Source organism: Vulpes lagopus, chromosome 6, assembly GCF_018345385.1.
Source record: "Vulpes lagopus strain Blue_001 chromosome 6, ASM1834538v1, whole genome shotgun sequence".
Classification (NCBI taxonomy): Eukaryota; Metazoa; Chordata; class Mammalia; order Carnivora; family Canidae; genus Vulpes; species Vulpes lagopus.
The window spans coordinates 81,652,969-81,680,338 of NC_054829.1; the positions used below are offsets into that span (position 1 = coordinate 81,652,969).

A 27,370-nucleotide genomic window follows, 5' to 3' on the forward strand; every position below is an offset into this window, starting at 1 on the left:
CAGGATTGTGCATGTTAATGAGCACCCCAAGGAATTCAATATATGGTACACAAGCTATAATTTGAGGACGACTTGCCTGCCAAGGACAGCAGTAACTTGGTATGAGAAGTAAGAAAATACAGAAACTGGCATGAATTCTCTTTCATTTTTTCTTTGAAGAATCCAAATACATGAATCTCTTTTTCCTTTCCCTTTTAAATGCCTGGTGTTAAAATTCTTAATTTGATTGAACCAGTGGGTGGGCAAGGATAATGGAAACAGGCTGAATGTCGGTAAATTACTCAAACTAATCCAAAAGAGGTTCCCCAACCTCTCCAATTTAAAAATATGAGCAAACAAATTCTGTTTGTTTATATTTTTAGAAGTTTATAAATTGGGTTTTAATATCATATTCAATGCAATACATCTCCATGGATATAGCCTTTGTACTCAACTCACTCATGAGAGTAAACCTGAATTAAAAGACAAAGACAAAAAAAAAAAAAAAGACAAAGACTTCCATTTATAAAGGGAATTAAAAGTTGTGATGGTTAATTTTATGTGTCAATTTGACAGGGCTAAGAGCTACCCAGATAGTTGGTAAAATATTTCTAGAAGAGAGTAGCATTTCATTCAGTTGACTGAATAAAGAGATCCACCCTCACCAAATGGAGGGGAGGGGGTGCATTTTCCAATCCCTTGCATGTCCAAATAAAACAGAAAGGAGAAGGAAGGACAAACTATCTCTCTTTCTTTGAGCTGAGATATCCATCTTTTCCTATCCTCAGACACTGGAGCCATGGTCCTGAGACCTTTGGACTCCACGACTTACACCAGTGGTCTCCTAATTCTCAAACCTTCAAACTCCAACTGAATTATATCACCAACTTTCCAGCTTGCAGACAGCAGATTGTTGGATTCTGAAACTGAATGAGCCAATTCCTTTAATAAATCAATCTCTCTCTCTCTCTATCTCTCCCTGTCTCTCTCTGTCTCTCTCTCCGAGTGTGTGTGTGTGTGTGTGTGTGTGTGTGTGTGTGTGTGTGTATCTTATTGGTTCTATTTCTCTGGAGAACTCTAAGACAAAAGCTCATCCAATTCCAGAGAAATAACATTTTCATTTGACATTAAATCAGTTCTTGGATCTCCCCTGGTAAATGTCTTATCTAGACAGAATTGTGGTCAGCCTAGTAAAAGATCACCCGCATACATATTATTCTATACATTCAGTCCTCCAGTCACAAACTTGTAGCATTCTAAAATTTCTTTCATTAGTTAGGTATTAAGGATTTTGAACTTATTTTCCCCATAGAAATAATTTTATAGGCTACAACACAAAGGCCAATTAATGTTGAATATAACTAAGATGCTATACAATTTCAATAAAAAAATAGTATACTATCACAATAGTAAAAATTACACAAGAAAAATAAAATCAGCTAAGAGACCATTTTGTTTTAACAGTATCTTGAAAAATTGTATGAATACAAAAGCATATTTAATTTGAAGAGGATGGGGACTAAGGTAGAAATCTTGTAATTCTGAAGAGGCCTTGTTAGAAATTTTAAGATATTGTATTCACTGCTAATATATTGGATGGCCCTCACCCTCCCCACCCAAGCAGATAGTTTCGCTTTTCTTAATTTAACTACATCCACCAGTATTACTCTGATCTTCAGCAGCTATGAATAGGGTCACTCAGGACTAATAAGTGGGTGGTGAAGAGTGCAGAACAAAGTAGGGTGTTAGGCAACTCCCTGTGGCAGGACACAGTGTGCCCAGGCCAGCCTTCGCTAGAGACTATTGCTTATTGCCTGTGTCCCAACTCGAAAAATATAGAAATGGGGGGAGATAATGAAAAGAAGGAAAAGACTTGTTTTTCTCAAACACCTGAGTAAAAATTAGAAAGAATACAGCAAGAAAGAAAAATAAAGAAGAAACTAAAATAAAAATAACAAACAGCAACAAGCCACATTTTTGAGCACTTACAATGTGTCCCCACCATAATGTCCAACTTATGTTGTTTTACATGATATTCATAACATGGCTAAGAAATAAGCATAATTGTATTATTATTCCAATTTTATAGATCAGAAGATTGAGGCATAGAAAACAAAGTCATACTTCTGATAGGTGGTAGAACTAAGACTTGAACCTGTCTGTATGAGTCATGATCTTAAACACTGTACCATTTATATGAGAAAATTGCCCAAGGAAGAATTAGCAGAGTTCACCCAGAGCAATGAAAATCACAAGATACACAGAAATTGTATTGCATGAATAATTGCTTCAAGAGGAAGAAAGGATGTCATTGAAAAGAGGTGGTAGATCAGAAGTTTACCCAAATCATCCTGGAGCTGGCATCAGTGGCCAAGGACCTTGCCAAGATGGTTCTTTTGAGCCAGCAAATGGCAAGAAGGGAAGGAGAGGAGAGTAGCTTTGTGGTGAGGCAAGTTGGGGAAGGGTTATTACGTAACTGGCACCACAAAATACAAGACATATTCACAAATTAGATGTGCCTAACTTGGGGACCTCCTGCATGGTATTTTATTGTAAACTTCAAGAAGTTCACTTAAATGAAAAGAGCCTTCCTAATAAGGCTAACCCTTCACCTTCACATACATATCCATACACAAAAAAGGGTGCAAGAGCAGAAAAAAGCTTTGTAAAAGAAATCCAGGATTTTCTTCTATAATCAAATTATACCAGCCTATCTGGAATTCTGACCTTAACTTGGATAAGTCAATGTTAATTAAAACAGTGTGTTCTATAAAATTACTGCAAAGTTGAAAACAGCAAGGGGTGAATGTGACTATATATATTCCAGACCTACTTAGGAAAATGAGCACTCTGACATCTAAGTTTGTGGTTGTGACTGAGTACATTGCATGCAGGACTTTAATGGAAACCAAAAGGGAATTTAAGTGACCTTTCCTAGCAAATACGACCCATTTTCCCTGCCCAGATTGGAAAGGGGGCTCCAGGATACAATTCCTGTGTTACCTCTAGCAGAATTAGGAAATGTCTCCATTTGCTCTACCAACATTAAGAATTCAATTTAAACCCCAGGATAAAAATGACAAGGGAGCACTCTTAAATATGGACTCTGGTCTGAGTTCCCTTAATTGAAGTTGCAGGGTAACTTAATGGGATCATTCTGCAAATGGGGTGGTTAGCAACCCAATAACTCATGGGAATATGTGCCTGATCTCTTAAGCAGGCTGTACTCAGAGGTGTCCCCCTATGTTCAGAAGCTGGAGCAAGGGACACCTCTGAGCTGATGTGACATTAAGAAAGTCTACTTCATGTACTTGTCTGTGCTTGCTTTCCAGAACAACACAAGAAGTGGCTGAAATGGAAAGGTTCCAGAAATAAGAATGTCTGCCACTTATGATTTGTCTGGTGATAATGGTGCAGTTAAGACAGCACAGTCTTGAAAGAAGGTAATTCCCTGACCTTTGGGTTGTTTTTATTCAACCATACTTTGAAGAAATCACAAAGACAGTTTAAATCAAAGGGCCTAGGACATTCTGAACTGTGACTCTTCCATTAAGTGGGGCCACCACTTCCTTGACTGAAGGTGAGGGAAAGTATCTGACTCTCCAACATAAATTTAAGGAGTCCTTCCTTTTTAGAGGAGTATCTCTGAATGACTGGGACAAAATTCCTCTGTGGACATTGAGCTGCTGCTCTGATTTTATTCTCTTTCCACACAGTGGGTCATTTGACAGCTGTGGGCCCAATCCTGCCCAAACCGGATGTTCTAATCTGGGAGCAGTGGCAGGTCAGCATCAGTTGCTGTGGACATCTGCTGTTACTGTTTGCCCTTCTTTCTGCTAATAGTGTTATAACCCCATTTCAATCAGGCTCAGGGAGGCAAGAAGGAGCACTCTGAAGAGGGCTTAACGAAGGGATGTTGTACGGAGCTGTAGACAGGATTAGGGGAAACCAGTAAGGGATGGGGACTCACTCCAAACTAACAACAGTAGCAAGTGATTATCACCACTGGACCAATGGAGCCAAGGGAAGGATTTTGCACGATCAGTGAGAGCTGCAGACATCAGAGAGAGCTGTGCTGGGCATTAGCACAGACTGTTTAGCCCTTCACCCTCCATCACCTGCTGCCACTGATCATTGACCAAATTCAAGTGGAAACCAGAGCACAAGGGAGTGAGGGTCTGTAGAAATCAGCTTCCCAGTGAAGAGCAGTTAGATGTAGAAAGTGGATCTGGAGGGACTGTGAGACACCTCCAACACTAGCACTTCAGTCTTTTGTTAGGAAGCATCACCTCCCATTCCTTTCTCTCTGTAATTAGTAAGCATGTTACAGGGACACTATGTATATATCCATCCTTTATAGTCATCAATTATCAGCTTGTGTCACTTTGAACTCATGGTTCCCTGATTTTATTCAGTAGGCATTAACCTGTTAGTATCATTGTTTATTTTGAATCTCAAATTGTCCCATCTGTGGCCAGGGGGAGCCCTTTATACAGCTCATGAGTCCTTCTGACATATTCCTCTCATTCTTTAGCTCTTCCTGGCTTTCATGCACAAAATGTTCCAGGTTCATCTTGTGCCTTCCCTGCCCCAGCCCCTCAAGCATCCATTTTTCCAGGGATCCCTGGCTTCTTCTAGTAAAGAATGGTATCTGGAAACATAGGTAGGTAGGTGGATACTGATATAAATATAAATATATATATATGTATATATATATATATATAAATATACACACACACATACACATACATACCACTACTGCATATACATACACGTTTATGTTTATATTTATTTCTACATCTATCTATCTATACCTACCTACTATAGAGGAGAGAAAACGTCAAACTCCAGTCCATTCTGAGAAGGTTGCTTTTATTTTTCTCTTTCCTATCTGTAACACATTTCTCTCACATTGAGACCTTGGCTTCCCTGTGAAAGCCCTCCACACCATACCTGGGCTCGGACACCTCTTCGCAAGCCACTCCACCCCACAAGGAGAGCCTCCTCACCCTTCTCAGGCTCCAATGCCTCCTTCTGAGCTATATTCTTTCACGAGCACCTTCCTCACTCCACTTGGGCTCCATGCCAGGCCCTCCATTGTGGGCATTCCTCATCCTGCCTGGTCTCCAACAATCTGTACTGGATGAATACTCTCCTCACCTCACACAGGCTTTTAACAAATACACTTAGCAGCCCTTCTCCCTGGATTCTCTGGTTACCCCACTTGGACTCTGATCCCCAGCAAAGATCACCCTCCTGCTGGAATGCCCTCCTTACCCTGCATGGGCTTCATCACTCCCATGTAGACACTCTTCTCATCCCTGTTGTACTCGAACACTCTGCTCCGTGTCACCAGAGCTTCCCACCCCTACCCTCGGCAAAGACCCCAGCTTGCTAAATTCCACTTAATGGCTTTTTGGTGGAATAGTTCAGGAAAAGAAGGAAAAAAGGAAAAGAAAGAGAAAGAAGGAGTGTCGAGTGGACAGAGTATAAACCAAGAGGCATTAGTGGCTATATCACCACTGTCATGAAGAACTCCCTAAGTATAATACCAACACAGGGGAAAGCAGACTCAAGGGTTGCCCAGAGACAGATTTCCAACATCATTAGAACATCTGCATCCAACCATGCCTGAAGTCAGGTATACTACCATATTTTCATTTGTAAAGCAATAAATTAAATCTTATACTCAAGCTAGGTTGAGTTGACATTTCTGTCACTGGCAATTGGAAAAATCTTAATAAATAGATTTACTCTAGTTGTTAATCCAATTTTTATCTTGTGGTGCCATAATTCTAATAACTGACTGGGTGTCTGAAATACACCTAATACTAAGTACCTATCCTGTATCCCAACTAAAATAACTCGGTTCTCACCTTAACAACATAACCATACCGTGTGCAGGATCACATTATTGTCTTCCTATGCTTCAAGCAGCACCTGGCTGCTTGTATGTACTCCATAAATACTTGTTGACCCTGGCAAGAGGCTACACCTTGCTCTTTACAGGCCTCACTACAAACTGAAGTCCCGTCCCTCAGTCTGAACCTGGTATCTGGAACTCTATGCCCTTAGAATGCTCACAGACGTCCTAAAGCAAACCAGCTGCTTGCATATTTGAAATTTTACATATTCTCCTGATAATTGTGGTAAAAACTAACACTATTGTGCTCTTCTAAGTGCTATGGGCTTTACATATAGTATTTCATTTAATCCTCACAAGAAGCTGATAGTATAGGTACTACAATTGTCACTTCCATATTAGAAAGAACACCAAAGCTCAAAGGGGTTACCTGAATTGGCCAAAGACACCCCTTTGGTCAGTGTCTGTGCCAGAACTTGAACTCAGACAGGGTGTCTTCAAAGGTGCCTTTTTTTTTCCTTTTATATATCATCTTTGAATTTGTTTAATTTTCAATTGTGGCAAAATACACATAATATAAAATTTACCTTATCACCCATTTTTAAGTGAATGCAGTAATGTTAACTGCATTCACGTTGTTATTCAATCAATCTCCAGAACTTTTCATCTTGCAATTCTAAAACTCTGTACCCATCAAACAATTTATTCCTCACCTCACCCAGCCCCTGGCAACCACCATTATACTCTGTCTCTGAATTTGACAAATCTAGGAACCTCATTAAATGGAGTCATACAGTATTTGTCCTTTTGTGACTGCCTAATTTCCGTCTACCATAATGTCCTCAAGGTTCATCTGTGCTGTGGCATATATTAGGATTACCTTCATTTTTAAGTCTGAGTAATATTCTGCAGTATGCATACACCACATCTTGCTTATCCATTCATCCACTAACAGACACTGGGTTGCTTTCAAAAGCTGCCCTTCTGAACCACTACATTTAATCATCTCCCATGTGCTTTGCTGTCTGCTTTCTACATTTAGAACCTCTTCTAGGACTGCCCTGTGACCACCTGGGTGCTCTGGTCTGCCTACCTGCCTTGTTCTTTCTACCCACAGCCAGATGTTTCCTCTACCTGGCCCCTTAGCACCTGTTCAGCCTCAGGGTAAGGGAGGAGGCCCTGTAGCTCTTACACTCCAGTTTCTTCTTGTCTACCCTGTTTGCCATGGCTCACTGCTCCACACCAGCCCTCTCGTGAACCATGTCAGCTACAAAGAACAGGATTTCTAAGGAGTGGTACTCCCTGGCATACAAATTACTTGGGAGATGAATCCTTCCTATCTCTTTTGAACATCCCTTTCAGGCATGCCACTGACTGACTCCGAGAAGCTCCGATTACTATTAATAACTCCACAGTAGAGAGGGGAAGAAGGAGCTGAGCTCAAAATAAAACAATGATGAACTCAGTGCACGAATAAGGCCGAGACAAATGACTATAATGTATTCTGGATCCGTATGTCTCCAGAGCTAATTAACATGTAGAAGCCTAATACTGAACATTCTCTGAAAATGCAATGCCACAACGAAAACACTAATAAAGACCAGATATTTTCACATGATAAATTGCCAGGCAAAGGTTATGTTTTATAGGTCTTCATTTAGAGCTCTCAGAAAGCACATAGTAGGCACTTATTCATTCACTTGACACGTTTTCAAGTTTCTACTCTAAAACAGGCATAGGCTTAGTGCAGAGTTTACAGAGGTGAATCAGACAAAGGCCAGCCTTCAGGAAGGAAGTCAGACAAGCAAACAAGCTATTACTATAATGCAACCAGTCTATTGATCCCAGTGATCAAGCAGTTATAAAACTAACAAATCTCCAGAAGAAGGAACTCCTTTTTCAGTTTGCAACTCTCTATTAGCTACTTTGTAGCTAGAGAAGGGGACATGGTGCAGGAGAGGCAATCATTTTATTTGCCACCACAAAAGAAGAGGATTGAGATTACTCAAGAGCATTTAGAAATCACTTCCTGTCCCCATCAATCCATTCCCCATCCAACATCCCTGAAGAGCTTTATTTTTTTCTGTATGGTTCCAGGATCTCATCCTCATCTGCACCTTCATCCCATTGAACATGAAGAATAGCACAGCCCTCAAGGGTCTGAAGTGGTACCTGGTGGCCCAGTGAGGTCTTTCAGCCCTATCTCCAAGGTTCAGAGAGTCAAAGCATGAACAAGCACACAGAGAACTCTCACAGCTTATCACATTGAGTGTCTACACATTCACTGAAACATCCATATGCATCTCCACATTCTACAAGTAGTTACTGAAACTACCGTGTGCCCAGTGCTATTAGGGACACAGTGCCGGACAAAATCACTACAATCACCATAGGCCTTAATGTGCTATGAAGCCACCATCAAGCCCTGCCTAAACTGCAAGCATTGTAAAGTATATCCCCTCTAGAGAACAATAAATCTTAAAATCGTTTTCTTCATGAGGGACTATGGTTTGATCTTCATGCTTTACGTTTGGTATTTACCTTATTAGATGGTTGACTGATTTTTCCTCCAAATTGCTAACTAGTCATTTCAACAATATTTGTATCTGCCCTTTGCCACTGTTTTTATGTAATCTCTGGAATCATAGAGTTAAAAAAAATTTTTATGTGCAAGGGCCATGTTTTTGTGAAATATCTCCCAATGCCTTTCTTTCAGGATAATTCAGTTTCTTTTCCTGGTGTCCCTGGGAAGGGGACAGGGAAAGGTACATATAAGGCTTTTTCCACCACTAGAATTTCCACCACTCATCTGTGGATGAGTCCTAAAATATTTTAACTATTATAGCTCTTTGTGCTTTAAAATCTAATAGAAATAGCCTCTCAAATATACTTTTACAGAATCTCCTTTGTAAATTCCATTCTTTCAGATATACTCTTCTCTCCATCCCAATGAGACTTTAATTGTTATTGTATTAAGTCTATAAATCACTGCAATTTGAGAAAATCTTCACATGATCTAGCCTTCCCACCTGGGAGATATTTACTTCTAATGAACTCAGGCAATTATGTTCCCAAAAGTCACTCTTAATCCCAGAATCCCTGACCACAGCCAGCCTGACCTGCCTCTACACACAGCATCATCACAAACACGCTCAGCTGATTCCAGGAGCAAAATCACAGAGTCTAAATGAATAAAGAAAATGTGAGATAGAGAGATAGATGGATATAGATATAGATATAGATAGATATAGATACACACACACACACACACACACTATATATATATATAGTAATATTATCCAGTCATAAAAGAAGGAGTGGACACACGAGATGGCGGAAGAGTAGGGTCCCCAAGTCACCTGTCCCCACCAAATTACCTAGATAACCTTCAAATCATCTGAAAATCTACGAATTCGGCCTGAGATTTAAAGAGAGACCAGCTGGAATTCTACAATGAGAAGAGTTCGCGCTTCTATCAAGGTAGGAAGACGGGGAAAAAGAAATAAAGAAACAAAAGGCCTCCAAGGGGGAGGGGCCCGCGAGGAGCCGGGCTGAGGCCGGGGCGAGTGTCCCCAGGACAGGAGAGCCCCGTCCCGGAGGAGCAGGAGCTGCACCAACCTTCCCGGGCGGAAAGGGGCTCGCAGGGAGGTGGAGCAGGACCCAGGAGGGCGGGGATGCCCTCGGGCTCCCGGGGACACTAACAGGCACCTGCGCTCCGGCAGAGTGCGCCGAGCTCCCTAAGGGCTGCAGCGCTCGGCGGGACCCGGAGCAGCTCGGAGGGGCTCGGGCGGCGGCTCCGCGGAGGGGGCTGCGGGGCAGGAGCGCGAATCCAACAGCGCAGGCCCCGGAGCACAGGGTGCTGGGACACAGCCCAGGATCCGGCCTCCCCCGGGACAGGCAGAGGCCGGGAGGGCCCAGGACAGCGAGGACGCTCCTGCCCCGAGCTGAGCAGATCAGCGGCCCCGCCCCGGAGCCTCCAGGCCCTGCAGACGGAGAGCCCCGGAGCTACTGCGGGAGCTGACTCCAGGGCTGCAGAGCTGGCCCCGCCACTGGGGCTGTTCCTCCTGGGGCCTCACGGGGTGAACAACCCCCACTGAGCCCTGCACCAGGCAGGGGAGAGCAGCTCCCCCAAGTGCTAACACCTGAAAATCAGCACAGCAGGCCCCTCCCCCAGAAGACCAGGGAGACGGACAAGTTCCAGGGGAAGTCAAGGGACTTACAGTATACAGAATCAGAGGATACTCCGCCGTGGTTTTTTGTTTGTTTGTTTGTTTGTTTTTGTTTGTTTGTTTGTTTGTTGCTTTTTTATTTCTGTTTGCTCCCCCACCCCTTTTTTTCTTTCTCCTTTTCTTCTCTTTTTTTTTCTTTTTTTCTTCCTTTTTCTTTTTCTCTTTTCCTTCCTTCTTTCTGTCCTCTCTTTTTCCCCTTTTCCCAATACAACTTGTTTTTGGCCACTCTGCACTGAGCAAAATGACTAGAAGGAAAAACTCACCTAAACAGAAAGAATCAGAAACAGTCCTCTCTCCCACAGAGTTACAAAATCAGGATTACAATTCAATGTCAGAAAGCTACTGGTTATATTATAAAGCTACTGGTGGCTCTAGAAAAAAACCATAAAGGACTCAAGAGACTTCATGACTGCAGAATTTAGATCTAATCAGGCAGAAATTTAAAATCAATTGAATGAGATGCAATCCAAACTAGAAGTCCTAAAGACGAGGGTTAACGAGGTGAAAGAACGAGTGAGTGACATAGAAGACAACTTGATGGCAAAGAGGGAAACGGAGGAAAAAAGAGACAATTAAAAGACCATGAGAATAGATTAAAGGAAATAAATGACAGCCAGAGGAAGAAAAACCTACATTTAATTGGGGTTCCCAAGGGCGCCAAAAGGGACAGAGGGCCAGAATATGTATATGAACAAATCATAGCTGAAAACTTTCCTAATCTGGGAAGGGAAACAGGCATTCAGATCCAGGAAATAGAGAGATCCCCCCCTAAAATCAATAAAAACCATTCAACACCTCGACATTTAATAGTGAAGCTTGCAAATTCCAAAGATAAAGAGAAGATCCTTAAAGCAGCAAGAGACAAGAAATCCCTGACTTTTATGGGAAGGAGTATTAGGGTAACAGCAGACCTCTCCACAGAGACCTGGCAGGCCAGAAAGGGCTGGCAGGATATATTCAGGGTCCTAAATGAGAAAAACATGCAACCAAGAATACTTTATCCAGCAAGGCTCTCATTCAGAATGGAAGGAGAGATAAAGAGCTTCCAAGACAGGCAGGAAATGAAAGAATATGTGACCTCCAAACCAGCTCTGCAAGAAATTTTAAGGGGGACTCTTAAAATGACCCTTTAAGAAGAAGTCCAGTGGGACAATCCACAAAAACAAGGACTGAATAGATATCATGATGACACTAAACTCTTATCTTTCAATAGTAACTCTGAACGTGAATGGGCTTAATGACCCCATCAAAAGGCGCAGGGTTTCAGACTGGATAAAAAAGCAGGACCCATCCATTTGCTGTCTACAAGAGACTCATTTTAGACAGAAGGACACCTACAGCCTGAAAATAAAAGGTTGGAGAGCCATTTACCATTCAAATGGTCCTCAAAAGAAAGCAGGGGTAGCCATCCTTATATCAGATAAACTAAAATTTACCCCAAAGACTAGTGAGAGATGAAGAGGGACACTATATCATTCTTAAAGGATCTATCCCGCAAGAGGACTTAACAATCCTCAATATATATGCCCCGGATGTGGGAGCTGCCAAATATATCAATCAAATTATTAAATTATTTGGTTATTAAAACCAAAGTTAAGACATACTTAGATAATAATACACTTATACTTGGTGACTTCAATCTAGCGCTTTCTACACTCGATGGGTATTCTAAACACAACATCTCCAAAGAAAGGAGAGCTTTAAATGATACACTGGACCAGATAGATTTCACAGATATCTACAGATCTTTACAACCAAACTCAACTGAATACATATTCTTCTCAAGTGCACATGGAACTTTCTCCAGAATAGACCACATACTGGTCACAAATCGGGTCTGAACCGATACCAAAAGATTGGGATCGTCCCCTGCATATTCTCAGACCATAATGCCTTGAAATTAGAACTAAATCACAACAAGAAGTTTGGAAGGACCTCAAACACGTGGAGGTTAAGGACCATCCTGCTAAAAGATGAAAGGGTCAACCAGGAAATTAAGGAGGAATTAAAAAGATTCATGGAAACTAATGAGAATGAAGATACAACCGTTCAAAATCTTTGGGATGCAGCAAAAGCAGTCCTGAGGGGGAAATACACCGCAATACAAGCATCCATTCAAAAACTGGAAAGAACTCAAATACAAAAGCTCACCTTACATGTAAAGAAGCTAGAGAAAAAAACAGCAAATAGATCCTACACCCAGCATAAGAAGAGAGTTAATTAAGATTCGAGCAGAACTCAACGAAATCGAGACCAGAAGAACTGTGGAACAAATCAACAAAACCAGGAGTTGGTTCTTTGAAAGAATTAATAAGATAGATAAACCATTAGCCAGCCTTATTAAAAAGAAGAGAGAGAAGACTCAAATTAATAAAATCATGAATGAGAAAGGAGAGATCACTACCAACACCAAGGAAATACAAACGATTTTAAAAACATATGAACAGCTATACACCAATAAATTAGGCAATCTAGAAGAAAGGGACGTATTTCTGGAAAGCCACAAACTACCAAAACTGGAACAAGAAGAAATAGAAAACCTGAACAGGCCAATAATCAGGGAGGAAATTGAAGCAGTCATCAAAAACCTCCCAAGACACAAAAGCCCAGGGCCAAATGGCTTCCCAGGGGAATTCTATCAAACGTTTAAAGAAGAAACCATACCTATTCTACTAAAGCTGTTTGGAAAGATAGAAAGAGATGGAGTACTTCCAAATTCGTTCTATGAGGCCAGCATCACCTTAATTCCAAAACCAGACAAAGACCCCACCAAAAAGGAGAATTATAGACCAATATCTCTGATGAACATGGATGCAAAACTTCTCAACAAGATACTAGACAATAGGATCCAACAGTATATTAAGAAAATTATTCACCATGACCAAGTAAGATTTATTCCCGGGACGCAAGGCTGGTTCAACGCTCGTAAAACAATCAATGTGATTCATCACATCAGCAAGAGAAAAACCAAGAACCATATGATCCTCTCATTAGATGCAGAGAAAGCATTTGACAAAAGACAGCATCCATTCCTGATCAAAACTCTTCAGAGTGTAGGGATAGAGGGAACATTCCTCAACATCTTAAAAGCCATCTACGAAAAGCCCACAGCAAATATCATTCTCAATGGGGAAGCACTGGGAGCCTTTCCCCTAAGATCAGGAACAAGACAGGGATGTCCACTCTCACCACTGCTATTCAACATAGTACTGGAAGTCCTAACCTCAGCAATCAGACAACAAAAAAGACATTAAAGGCATTTAAAATGGCAAAGAAGAAGTCAAACTCTCCCTCTCCGCCGATGACATGATACTCTACATAGAAAACCCAAAAGCCTCCACCCCAAGATTGCTAGAACTCATACAGCACTTTGGCAGTGTGGCAGGATACAAAATAAATGCCCAGAAGCCAGTGGCATTTCTATACACTAACAATGAGACTGAATAAAGAGAAATTAAGGAGTCAATCCCATTTACAATTGCACCCAAAAGCATAAGATACCTAGGAATAAACCTAACCAAAGAGGTAAAGGATCTATACCCTAAAAACTATAGAACACTTCTGAAAGAAATTGAGGAAGACACAAAGAGATGGAAAAATATTCCATGCTCATGGATTGGCAGAATTAATATTGTGAAAATGTCAATGTTACCCAGGGCAATTTACACATTTAATGCAATCCCTATCAAAATACCATGGACTTTCTTCAGAGAGATAGAACAAATTATTTTAAGATTTGTGTGGAATCAGAAAAGACCCCGAATAGCCAGGGGAATTTTACAAAAGAAAACCATAACTGGGGGCATCACAATGCCAGATTTCAGGTTGTACTACAAAGCTGTGGTCATCAAGACAGTGTGGTACTGGCACAAAAACAGACACATAGATCAATGGAACAGAATAGAGAATCCAGAAGTGGACCCTCAACTTTATGGTCAACTAATATTTGATAAAGGAGGAAAGACTCTCCACTGGAAGAAAGACAGTCTCTTCAATAAATGGTGCTGGGAAAATTGGACATCCACATGCAGAAGAATGAAACTAGACCACTCTCTTGCACCATACACAAAGATAAACTCAAAATGGATGAAAGATCTAAATGTGAGACAAGATTCCATCAAAATCCTAGAGGAGAACACAGGCAACACCCTTTTTGAACTCAGCCACAGTAACTTCTTGCAAGATACATCCACGAAGGCAAAAGAAACAAAAGCAAAAATGAACTATTGGGATTTCACCAAGATAAGAAGCTTTTGCACAGCAAAGGATACAGTCAACAAAACTAAAAGACAACCTACATAATGGGAGAAGATATTTGCAAATGACATATCAGATAAAGGGATAATTTCCAAGATCTATAAAGAACTTATTGGGGATCCCTGGGTGGCTCAGCGGTTTGGCGCCTGCCTTTGGCCCAGGGCGTGATCCTGGAGACCCGGGATCGAATCCCACGTCGGGCTCCCGGTGCATGGAGCCTGCTTCTCCCTCTGCCTGTGTCTCTGCCTTTCTCTCTCTCTATGTCTCTCATAAATAAATGAATAAAATCTTAAAAAAAAAACATGCTTTTAAGAACTTATTAAACTCAACACCAAAGAAACAAACAATCCAATCATGAAATGGGCAAAAGACATGAAGAGAAATCTCACAGAGGAAGACATGGACATGGCCAACATGCACATGAGAAAATGCTCTGCATCACTTGCCATCAGGGAAATACAAATCACAACCACAATGAGATACCACCTCACACCAGTGAGAATGGGGAAAATTAACAAGGCAGGAAACCACAAATGTTGGAGAGGATGCGGAGAAAAGGGAACCCTCTTACTGTTGGTGGGAATATGAACTGGTGCAGCCACTCTGGAAAACTGTGTGGAGGTTCCTCAAAGAGTTAAAAAATAGACCTGCCATACGACCCAGCAATTGCACTGTTGGGGATTTACCCCAAAGATACAGATGCAATGAAACGCCGGGACACCTGCACCCCAATGTTTATAGCAGCAATGTCCACAATAGCCAAACTGTGGAAGGAGCCTCGGTGTCCATAGAAAGATGAATGGATAAAGAAGATGTGGTTTATGTATACAATGGAATATTACTCAGCCATTAGAAATGACAAATACCCACCATTTGCTTCAACAAATGGAACTGGAGGGTATTATGCTGAGTGAAATAAGTCAATTAGAGAAGGACAAACATTATATGTTCTCATTCATTTGGGAAATATAAATAATAGTGAAAGGGAATAGAGAAAGGGAGATGAAATGGGTAGGAAATATCAGAAAAGGAGACAGAACATAAAGACTCTTAACTCTGGGAAACAAACTAGGGGTGGTGGAAGGGGAGGTGGGCGTGGGGTGGGGGTGACTGGGTGATGGGCACTGAGGGGAGCACTTGACGAGATGAGCACTGGATGTTATTCTGTATGTTGGCAAATTGAACACCAATAAAAAATAAATTTATTATTAAAAAATAATAATAAATTAAAAAAGAAGGAAACCCTGTCATTTATAACAACATGGATGGACCTTGAGGGTATTATGCTAAGTGAAATAAGTCAAACACAGAAAGACAAATACTGTATGATCTCACTACTATATGTGGAATCTAAACAAAAGGAAATAAAACAAAACAAAAACCCGGAGCTCAGAGATACACAGAACAGATTAACAGTTGCCAGAGTCAGTGGAGAGAACAGGTGAAGGTGGTTAAAAAGTACAAACTTCCAACTATAAAATAAATAATTCATGGAGATGTAATGTACAGCATAATGACTATCGTTAATATCTCTATTGCATATTGGAAAGTTGCTAAGAGAGTAGATCTTGAAAGTTTTTATCACAAGAAAAAATTTGTAACTATGTATGGTGCTATATGTTAACTAGACTTATTGTAGTGATTATTTTCACAATATATATAAATATCAAATCATTATACTATACACCTGAAACTAATATAATGTTGTTTGTCAATTATATTTCAATAAAAAAAAATAGCTCCTAGACAGTTCTGGGTACTCAGTGAAAAACTTAATACTGACTGCTACTGGACCAAACCTTGCTAGAATCTATGCAGTAAAGGAAACATTTAAGCAAAATATTTAAAATATAAAATAATAAAAGCTACACTGAAAAAATTTACAGTTTCACTAGAAAATAGTTCCCCTAGTCCTCTCAATCATTGGCCAACATTTATTAAGGTACTTCCTAAGTTAGGTGCTGAAGATACAGTTCCTACCCTGAAGAATCCTATACTTTGGGACACCTGGGTGGCTCAACAGTTAAGTGTCTGCCTTTGGCTCAGGGCATAATCCTGGAGTCCCGGGATCGAGTCCTACATCAGGCTCCCTGCATGCAGACTGCTTCTCCTTCTGCCTATGTCTCTGCCTCTCTGTTTCTGTGTTTCTCATGAATAAATAAATTTAAAAGAAAAAGAATGCTATACTTTTAGTTGGGTAGGTATGCAATATGTCTAGAATGAAAAAACCATTGAAGGTAGTATATATTATTATAGATGAATTATGCAGTACTTGTAGGAAGTGCTAATATAGTAAAAAAAGGCTGAAACCATTGGTCAGAAAAAAACACAAGTGTGAGTAAGACTTGGGGAGCCTGAATAGTGGAGTCCTATTTAGGTAGGTGAAGAACCCAGTACAATATCAGATATATAGGCAGTCAGTAATTTCTAAATAAACAAGGAGGATGGGCTTGCCAAGCAGGGACAATGCCACTGACCAAGGCACAGTGGGAGCAAATGCTGCAGACAGTATCCCTGGGGAATAGCAAGTCAAACAAATTCTCCATCAAGTTATAGTGAACAGATGAAAAGGTGGACAAAGTAGGGGAATTTCAAACTGGTAAGGGCTCATGGATAATCTTACCTAAATTTTCTATTAGGGGCTCATGACTATCTAAATTTTTGGTTGCTGTTGTTCAATTCCAAAAGGGTTTACTGAGCACCTTTACATTCTAGGCACTGTGCACTCGGGATGTAAACATGGTAAGATATTCTCTCTGAACTCAAGGATCCCCTAGGGGAATGGTCATCCATACAAGTAAATGACCACCAACGTGGCACATATTCTAACAGAAATGCAACCACCTAGAAGGTGTGGGAGGTAGTGGTGCTTAGGCTGAGTCTGGAAGATAAGTGGGCATTGTTAAGCACTGGGACGGTAGGAATCCCAGGAAGAGATAGTGAAAAAGTGTGAGTACATGAGTCTGTGACTGCACATCGATGCTGTCTGAAATGTAGAGCTCGAGGGGCAAGAGGTGGCTACAAGAGACCAGAGAAATAGGGAGAGTTCTGGCTGTTATTCATAGAAGTCTGGACTTTGCCCCATAGGCAGTGGGGAGCCACTGAAGACTTTTACATAGCAGGAATGGCTTTTTGGAAAGAAAACTGCTCTAGATGTTAGAGACATCTAGAGCAGGAGGGAGGGTTGGTAGGATTTTACTGGTCCTGCTTTTTTATTGCTAGCATTAGTAGTAATGTAGGTTTTGCCTGATAGCAAGTACCCTAAACTCAGTTCTTTTCCTAGCTCTGCCATGAAACAGGCACCTTGGACAAGTCATTTCCCCTCTATGATCCTCAGTTTCCTTGTTGCAAAATGGAGAAGCTATACAAGATGATCTCTAAGCTCTAAGTGGCAATAATTTTTCAGGCCCTCTTACCCTCAAAGAAAGGCTGAGTAAAAGTAGGGGAGTGATCCAGTCAATAGTCTTTACCTTGACTTCCATGGAAGTTAAACTAATTTAAATGAGTATGCTATCAAATTTATCACAGATTTTCTTCTAAGCTTTATCCAAGTCATAGAGAGGCTTAAAATTCCCAGAAAATTTTGTTTATGTACTGTTAGTACTTCCATGAACTTTAAATTAAACTGCATTTATGAAAACCCTGTGAGCTCTTTGGATTAAATACTATATTTCAGTCCTAAGAATTATGCCAGTGCAGAGTGCACCCAGAGGACCATTTACCTCCAATCACTTATGCAACTTCCCAGTCCTAGCTCAGCCCAGTTTTATTAAAATCTGTATTAGTGCAACTCAGTTATGATTAAATATTCTTCCTACTTTTTCAAGGAGAAAAGAATGCAGCTAACTCTTGATAGCCTGTGTCAACTGGGGACATGGATCACAGGGATAAATTAAATCCATAAATAATCCAGAACCCTCATTTAAGCCAAGAGTTTCAATCTCCTTCAATAAACCTTTTCCAACAGCTGCTAACAAAGTATTCAAGCTGACTTAAATGAGACTCCTTTGTGCAGGGTCCACTCTAGGTAAAATCTGGAGGTGACTGCCTGCTACTGTGTATCCCAGAACCCCCACTGCCAACCTTACTCTATACCCCACTCATAATGTCAAATTGTCTTCAATAGCTCCCCACTGCTTATGGGGAAAGTCCAGACTTCTTTGAACAATATAGCAGAACCCTCCCTATTTCTCTGGTCCAATACAGCCACGTCTTGCCCCTCAAGCTCTACCTTTCAGACACAGACCCATGTCCTCACATTTTTCACTATCCCTTCCTGGGATTCCTAATAAATAAATGCCAAATTGCAGTCTACATCTTTACCTGACCATTCTGCAACTCCATACACTACTAACCACTTCTGTTCTCCTGAATCTCTTCCCCTGGCCCCTATCTCCCCTTATTCTCCTCTTACTTTATCAATCGTGCCATTTGGGGATATCTTGTATGTCTCAGTGGCTTCCCGGTTCCTATTTGTATGAGCTCTAGTCCCTATCCCTGGCTACCCATTATCTGATTTCCTTTTTCTTGGCCTTTCCTAAATGGATCTCTGTCCCTTACAACAGTTGAAATAAAGTTTAAAAGGCTACAGGAAAGGAAGTATAAAGATGCTGAAAACAAACATTCTCAGTTTCATATTTTGCCTATAGCTAGATCTGTATGTAAGAAAATGAGAGCAAATTATTCCTTCTTTTCCTGAATCCCACTTCAGAGCCCCTTCTATGAATCCACAGAACCCATAACTCAAGCTGCTAATCCGAGAGTCATGGATAAATTACATCCTTGAAATAAGTAAGCTTTTATGGGGTGGATGCCTAGAAAATCAACTATTATTTCTAACATTTCTGTGAGGCACTGATTTCTAAGATGATTCACTTAACAAGTATTTACTGATTACCTACTGTGTGCAAGGCACTAAGCAAGGAACTTGTTTAAGAGTAATTGTCTTGGAGAACATGGAAGACTCCTAACTCTGGGAAACGAACTAGGGGTGGTGGAAGGGGAGGAGGGCAGGGGCTGGGGGTGACTGGGTGGCGGGCACTGATGGGGGCACTTGGGATGAGCACTGGGTGTTATTCTGTATGTTGGCAAATTGAACACCAATAAAAAATAAATTTATTATTTTAAAAAAAAGAGTAACTGTCTTGGGACACCTGGATGGCTCAGTGGTTCAGCATCTGCCTTCAGCTCACGTTGTGATCCCAGAGTCCTGGGATCAAGTCTTGAATCAGGCTCCCCTGGGGAGCCTGCTTCTCCTTCTGCCTATGTCTCTGCCTCTCTTTCTGTCTCTCATGAAAAATACCTAAAAATCTTTAAAAAAAAAAATAGTAAACTGTCTGTTCTCAAGGAATTTACATATGGGAAGAGAGAAATACATAAGCAAACAGACAAATTTTAAAAGATTACAAATTTGTATTATGTGTTACAAATGAAACAAGCAAGAAACTGAGAAAGAGAATAACAAGAGAAACCTATTAGACAAGGCCCTGATGAAGAGGTACCATCTGAGCCAAGACCTACAGGATGGAAAGCAGAGAGCCATGTGAATACTGGGCATGCAGAGATCCAGCAGAGCCCTGAGTCAGAGAGTACACAATGTGTTCAACAAACTGGTCAGTGTTAGCTAAAGAATAGAAACCAAGTAGATGAACATGTAGATAGAAGTCATATCATGCAAAACTTTGTAGCCACTCCAGAAAACTGTGTGGAGATTCCTCAAAGAGTTAAAAACAGAGCTACCCTACAACCCAGCAATTGCACTACTGGGTATTTGCAGTGAAACGCCAGGACACCTGCACCCCAATGTTTATGGCAGCAATGTTCACAATAGCCAAACTGTGGAAGGAGCCACGATGTCCTTCAACAGATGAATAGATAAAGAAGATGTGGTCTAAATATACGATGGAATATTACTCAGCCATTAAAAAGCAAGGAATACCCACCATTTATTTAGACGTAGATGGAACTGGAGGGTATTATGCTGAGTGAAGTAAGTCAATTGGGGAAGGACAATCATTATATAGTTTCACTCATACAGGGAATATAAGAAATAGTGAAAGGGATTATAGGGGAAAGGAGGGAAAATGAGTGGGAAAAATTAGAAAGGGTAACAAAACATGAGAGACTCCTAACTCTGGGAAATGAACAAGGGGTAGTGAAAGGGGAGGCGGGTGGGGGGATGGGATGACTGGGTGATGGGCACTGAGGGGGGCATTTGATGGGATGAGCACTGGGTGTTATACTATATGTTGGCAAATCTAATTTCAATTTAAAAAAAAGACTTTGTAGCCCATTATACAGATTTTGGATTTTGCTCCAAGTACAAAGGGAAGCTATTGATGAATTATAACCAGTGGACAGAAATGGTCTGATAAAATTTTTTTTCCTAAATCATTCCTATCTCTCGGTGGATAATAATGCCAGGAGACACAAGTCAAAGACATGAGGACAGTTAGTATGCTAATGCTATAGTTCAGGTGAAAAAAATAATGTCTTGTACTACGAAAGTGACAATCATCATCCATGGATAAAGCAGATGGATTCAAGACATTCTGAAATCAGTAGGATTTGCTGGTATGTACGTCTCAACAGGACTTGCTTGTAGAATGTGTGTGAGGTACATCAAGAACAACTCATAGAGTTCCAGCATGAATAGTTGAGTAGATAGGGGTCCCACTTGTGGAAATGGGGGAAATTCAAAATGGGGGGTAGGTTCAGAGAAGAACATACAGAGTTCCATTTAGGATATATACTGAGATGTTTATGAGCTATCTCGGGGGGAAAGTCAAATAGGCAGGCTGTCTTTGGAACATAACATTTGGTGAACCAATGACTACCTATTTTAATGTTGAGTTATTTCACCTATTTTTTAAAAAAGTCAAAAATTATTTCCACCTTTATCTTTCTTTTCTTGTCCTTGTCTTCCTTTGTGATACTTAATAAGCAAAGGGAGTTCAAAAATGTGAGGGCCAGTTCCATTCCTCATTCCATGGTCATATATTATAATGACCTAAAGAGGGGTGATTGTAATAAAAAGAAATAAGGTCATATAAAGCCTCTGAATTAGTTATAAATCAATAAAATATAAGAAATATTAAGTTGCAAATACAATACTGAACTTGTCTATAGAGAACCCTATGCAGAAATTTCACACATATAGATTATATATAAGTAGTGCATCATTACTTTTCTACTACACAGGTTGTCAATACTGAATGCTGACTTGAAATTATAAAGGCATATAACAGATCTGTGACTATCTTAGGGGTAGACTTCCTAGCCAAGGAGAGGATCCTTGCAGTGCTGTCATTGAAAGCTGCCTTCCTATTACTGACAACAACAGTTTGTGGAATCAGACACAGGAAAAAAAAATATCAAGATGAAGAGAGGTGGCCAGCGACAGCATTACACAAAACCAGCCAAAGTATGCTTAAGAAGATATGTCTGTGAATAGAATTTTTGTAAATCCAATCTGGTTTTCCTCTTGCCTCACACTGTGCCTTAAGGTATGTGTACGTTTCTGACTGATCTCCAATTGATAGTGGCTCCTAACTCTTCACATTTATGTTCCTTTCTCCCTGATCATTTTGAATGAATTAATGCCATATAAACGTGCACTTTAATGCCCAGGGAGTAACTAGTAACAAAATTATACCATGAATCTTTTCTTTAAATTACAGGATTCTTTGGAATGTGGATATTGAACTTCTAATTATCCTATTTAGTTAGCTGGAGAATAGAAGATAAGTGCCAAATTTAAAAATGTTTCCTTAAAATGGCAGATGACATAAAATGCTATGGCCAGAAGTGTTCCTACTACTTTGGCTTCCCCTTCTCTCAAGATGATAGAAATACACAGGAAGTGTAGACTCTGAAAGTATCTGGTAAAAACAGCCTCACGTTCTTCACAAGAGGGTCTTCTCCTAAGTCAGAGTCATTCCCATATACTTCAGAAAAAGAGCTCAGAGACGTGGCGTTTTCTAGGTTTTTAGCCTCTTCATCTGTAAAAGGAAAACACTATCAATAGCCATTTCATAGCATTGTTATGAGGGTTAAATGAGAAAATGCCATAATCATTTAGCACATTTCCTGGCGCAGAGCAAACAGACAAGAAATGGTAGTTGTCAAGATGGTGGTAGTAGTGGTGGTGATGGTGACTGTTAGCTAAGATATGATTTATTTTTTTAAGATTTTTTATTTATTCATTTGAGAGAGAGACAGAGACAGAGAGAGCACAAGCAGTGGGAGAGGCAGAGAGAGAGCGAGAAGCAGAGTCTTTGCTGAGCTGGGAGCCCAATGTGGGTCTCGATCCCAAGACCTGGAGGTCATGACCCAAGCTGAAAGCAGATGCTTACCCTGAGCCACCCAGGCAGCCAGACATAATCTTCATATGCCCTCATGATATTTCTTCAACCAACTTTTAAATATACAAGGTTCTCTTGCTATAACTCAGCCAAGATACTTTCATCGAAGACCATATCAAAATATAACAAGATACTCTGATGTGGCTCAAAAGATTGCTTTACGTGGGCTATGTTCTAAATGACAAAGATGCTGTCCCAAGGCTTCAGTTTCCTTTCTATGATTCAATGCTACATTATGAAAACATCTTATAACTCCTTGTGGTCTTTATTTGATCTCTCTTTTCCCTCCTGTAGGAGTGCTGACAACACTGACTCCAGCTTTGGTCCTCCATCTTGTTCATGTCCATGCAATGACCTCCTTCAGGGCTATGTGTTCCAGGACCCTTGGAGATTAGTCAATGCCCTAACCAGAATGTAGGAAGACTTGTTCTGAGCTTCCCTCTAACACATGGATGGCACCACTTCAGATGACTGCCCTTTGACCTCACCATAATGCCCCTTGCTTAATAAAAGCCATGGATGAAGGTCTGGACTTTGCAGAGAATGGCTATATAGCTCCTGGATCATCATCTGTTGGATCCCTCTTGTCAGTATCCTGAATAAAATGCTGTGTAAATGGTATGGAGTGGCTTGCTTTGTTTTTTAGTCTCAAAGTGCCATCTCAGTTTGGAAGATACATTACTATTCCTCCTCCACCTTCTGACAACTGGAGAGCCAGCCAGGAGACTGAAATGAAACAAGCATGAATAAAAGGGCCATGTTAGGGGCAAGTCCACTGTCCTTGGGGGAAATCCTACTGTCCATGAGGTGAAGCCCATTGCCTGCAGAAGAAATCCCCAGCTGGCCAGCTACCTCCAGGTGGGGAGACTTGGCCAGGTTTCTTGAGCATTTCAGACCAATGTGTTAGTATGAAAATACCCTTAATATGCCTAAGGAATTGTTAGATATCCTATCTAAAGGATAGGGAAGCAAAAGAGCTAAAAAGGTACAGTAACTTGGGTGTTACAACTGTAGGGTGCCATGGGATTAAAGACCCTTTCTTATAGTAAGCCCCCAGGGCAGGGTACAGAACTTAAGTATCTGTCCTTGCAGCTATGATTAATTAACCCATTGCTACAGTAGCTGCAATAATGGCTGACTTCAGAGAAACCAAAAGAATCTGTCAAAAGGGAAATCAATTATAGTTATTTGCATAAGTTCAATAAGAATCTCTTCTTGTAACAAGACATCATTAAAAACATTGTTTATATTATCAAGACTTTGACTGAAATGTCATACTGAAGAGAGATACACATAGACTCAGGCTCAAGTATGACCAGAGAGTTTTAATGAGCTAAGATTTACTTTATGAAGTCAGTGAAGCCCCTTGGGGAAAAAAATGGCCTGGTGTCTTGCATATAGGGTTCCTGGGAGCCTTACCAAGTGAGTAAAGAAGATCACTTCCTGGCAGGCTCAAGAACCTTAGCATATTCTGGGGACTTCAAGAAGAGAGGAAGTAACCCAAATCTGAGTCTAATGGCAAATGTTTGGCTTGGCTCTTAACCTTAAAAGGCTATTCAAGGCTTAATCCAAAATTTGTTATGAAAAGTTCCAACAAAGCAGATTTAAAAGAACCTAAATGGCCAATCACTATTCTTGCTGCATACTTGTAAATAATTAGGCCAAGTTTGTTAAAATTGGACTTGTTTTACAAACAACTTAGTCTTAATTTGGCTACTTTTGACAGAAATGAGGGTGGCTTTAGAGAGAAAAAAAATGTTTCAGTGATACACCTTTATGTTCGATTCTAGTTCTGATTAACTGTCCTTAAATGTTTATTGTTTACCTATAAAACCAGGCTGGATCCTGACTTCTTCTGGTTTCCTTGCATATCTGGCTAATTTTCTACCTGATAGTTTCTACACTATCAGGCCTGACTTTGAATGCCCTCCTGAAGGACCACCTCCTGAAATGAGACAACTGTTAAACTGAACTGATCTAATTTACCTCGTTCTGAAATGTGGAATAAGTTGCAGTCTATGACCATATAGGAGGGTTCTAAAATAATGTATCTAAAGGAGCCTGGGTGGCTCAGTTGGTTATGCATCTGACTTGATTTCAGTTCAGGCCATGATCTCAGGGTCGTAAGATCAAGCCCCACTTTAGGCTCTGCACTCGCTGGGGTGTTTGCTTGAGATTTTTCCTCTCTCCCTCTCTCTCTCTCTCTCTGTCCCTCCCTCTCTCCGTGCACACACTCTCTCAAATAAATAAATCCCTTAAAATAAAATAAAATAAAATAAAATAAAATAAAATAAAATAAAATAAAATAAAATAAAATAAAATAAAACAACGGTTCTAGAGGATGAGGGCTCAACTTGGTACTACCCAATTGGATGCAAGACAATTTCGTTCCTCAAATCCTGATCTATGTCCCTTTTCAGCAAGAAGTAGCTAGAACAGTCATTGCCCTAATCCTTTAAGAATAAGGAATGGTGACAAGCCAGGGGTGGTACTGGCTCATGGGAACCAAACTGCTACTGTATTGTTGCTAAATAAAGATTTGTTGTATTTATTACCTATAACATATTTGTCTTATTGCCCTAGTCTCCATTGCTGATGTTCTATCCCGCTGCATCAGGAAACATCTTCCTATCATAGCTCACTGCTTACACTGATGTTCACAATCGCTCTGACTACTGGGTCTGCAGAAAGGATCTCTTTACCAGGTCACTGAGGAACCATAGTTCTAAATATTTTGTCTGGTAGGTAGGTTAATCTCATGTTGCTGTTTATATTGCTGCTGTGGCATAAGGATGCAAGTCACCTCCTGATATCTGGCTCTGGGGTCATTGCAGATGAATGGTGTGTAAAGATTGTATAAGCCATAGAGATGTCAGGTGTGGAGTGTAGGAGTGCTGATGATACTGACTCCATCTTGTTCATGTCCGTGTTATAACCTCCCTCAGGGCTATGTGTTCCAAGCCCCTTTGAGGTTAATGTATGCACTAACACAGAAAGGCTTGTTCTGAGCATCCCTCTGGAACACAGATGGCACCATTTTATGTGACATAGATGGTAGAGATAACATAGTTTCTTCTCTCTGGCACACAGATGGTGCCACTTTAGGTAACTACCCTTTGACCTCACCACAATGACCCTCACTCTATAAAAACTGTGGATTAGGTCTGAACTTTGCAGAGAAGAGAATAGATGCATAGCATGTGGATTGGCACCAGCCAATCTCTTCTGTCAGTAAGTTACCCTGAACAAAACTGTGTAAACAGTTATAGAGTGGCCTGCTTCATTTTTTGGTCTCTAAGTGCCTTCTCAGTCTGGAGGATACTTTACAACCCCTCCTTCACCTTCTAACCCCTCCTCACCCATCAATTCCATTTCCCAAATAATTGTCAACATGTATATGGAAATCTATACAGCTTCATGGGGCATGGACCCACACAAGTATTCTCCAGGATTCTGAAGTACCTGGGTAGTCATAAGAACGCAAAGGGAATGGGGAAAGGAACATGTTACAAAACCAGAAAAGCAGCAAAAGTGGTCCAGAGGGATCTTGTACTAGGTACAGGATTCACTAGATATACTAATGATTTCCAGAACAATAAAAAAGGAAAAGGTCTTAGATAATTATTTTGCAACATATGCCATACCTGATATATTTTTTAAAGTCCCAAATTAATTGAAAGCATGAGTGATTTCTCAGGGGGGAAATTATTTTATTTTCTGGGAAAATATTCACTACTAGGAAAGGTAGTTGTGGTTTATTAAGTTGGTGTGTATTTGGAAGCTGTCTCCTTTTACAAATTTTAAAAGTATGACATGTTTCTTTTTTTTTTTAATTTTGCTTCAGACCTATCTAATTCTCTTGATATTACAAATTTCACTGTGTGATGCAAAACTCAACCTGACAAGTGGCACTTGAGTTCTGTGGGCTCTTCATATTTGGCTAATCTCTCAGTTGAATCTGGGCATTCTAGACTTCCGGTTGAGAAGCAGACTACAAACTCTGATCATAATCCTTCTCTTGGTATTTTGTGTCAAGGTATTCAGATATGTGATCTCCAGAGTCTTAAAGTGCTGCTGTGCATTCTGTCCCATCAAATGTTCTAACAAATGGTCATTGAGCAAAAAGAGTAGGTAAACTTGATATTTACAGAGGTAGAAACACCCCCCCCCCAGATACTTGATATACAATTATGACACCTCAAACACTGGGGAAGATCTGGACTGATCACACCCCCAGACATAAGTGATCTATCCTTTAGTTCAGGCTGAATACATCTATGGTATCAGGTATCTATGGAAATAATTGCATTTTGATTCAAGAGGAACACTGGGAACCTAAATCCTCTACCTCCATATACAGTTTGGACACCAAAGTACTACCTTGAAATTACTTACACACACACACACACAGCTGTCTACATTAACATGACTACTACTATTCTATCATTTTCATTAGTATTACTTTACTGTCCCAGGAGACACTTGCCTAAGCAGCAATTAACTTGATTGTTATTGAAAAGAATTTCCCAAAAGATCATCAACTCTTCAGTGAAGTATCAACATTCTTAGAACACGTGGGTGGCTCAGTTGGTTAAGCATCCAACTCTTGGTTTTGGCTCAGGTCATGATTTCAGGGTCGTGAGATCAAGCCCAGCACGGTACCAGCTTAAGAGTCTCTC

General features: G+C 40.5%; 1 protein-coding gene across 2 annotated transcripts in view; it reads right to left on the reverse strand.

Annotated features, from left to right (window-relative positions):
• Positions 1-27,370, reverse strand: part of RASGEF1B (RasGEF domain family member 1B) — a 559,901-nt gene that overhangs the window by 446,786 nt on the left and 85,745 nt on the right. The window lies entirely within an intron of this gene.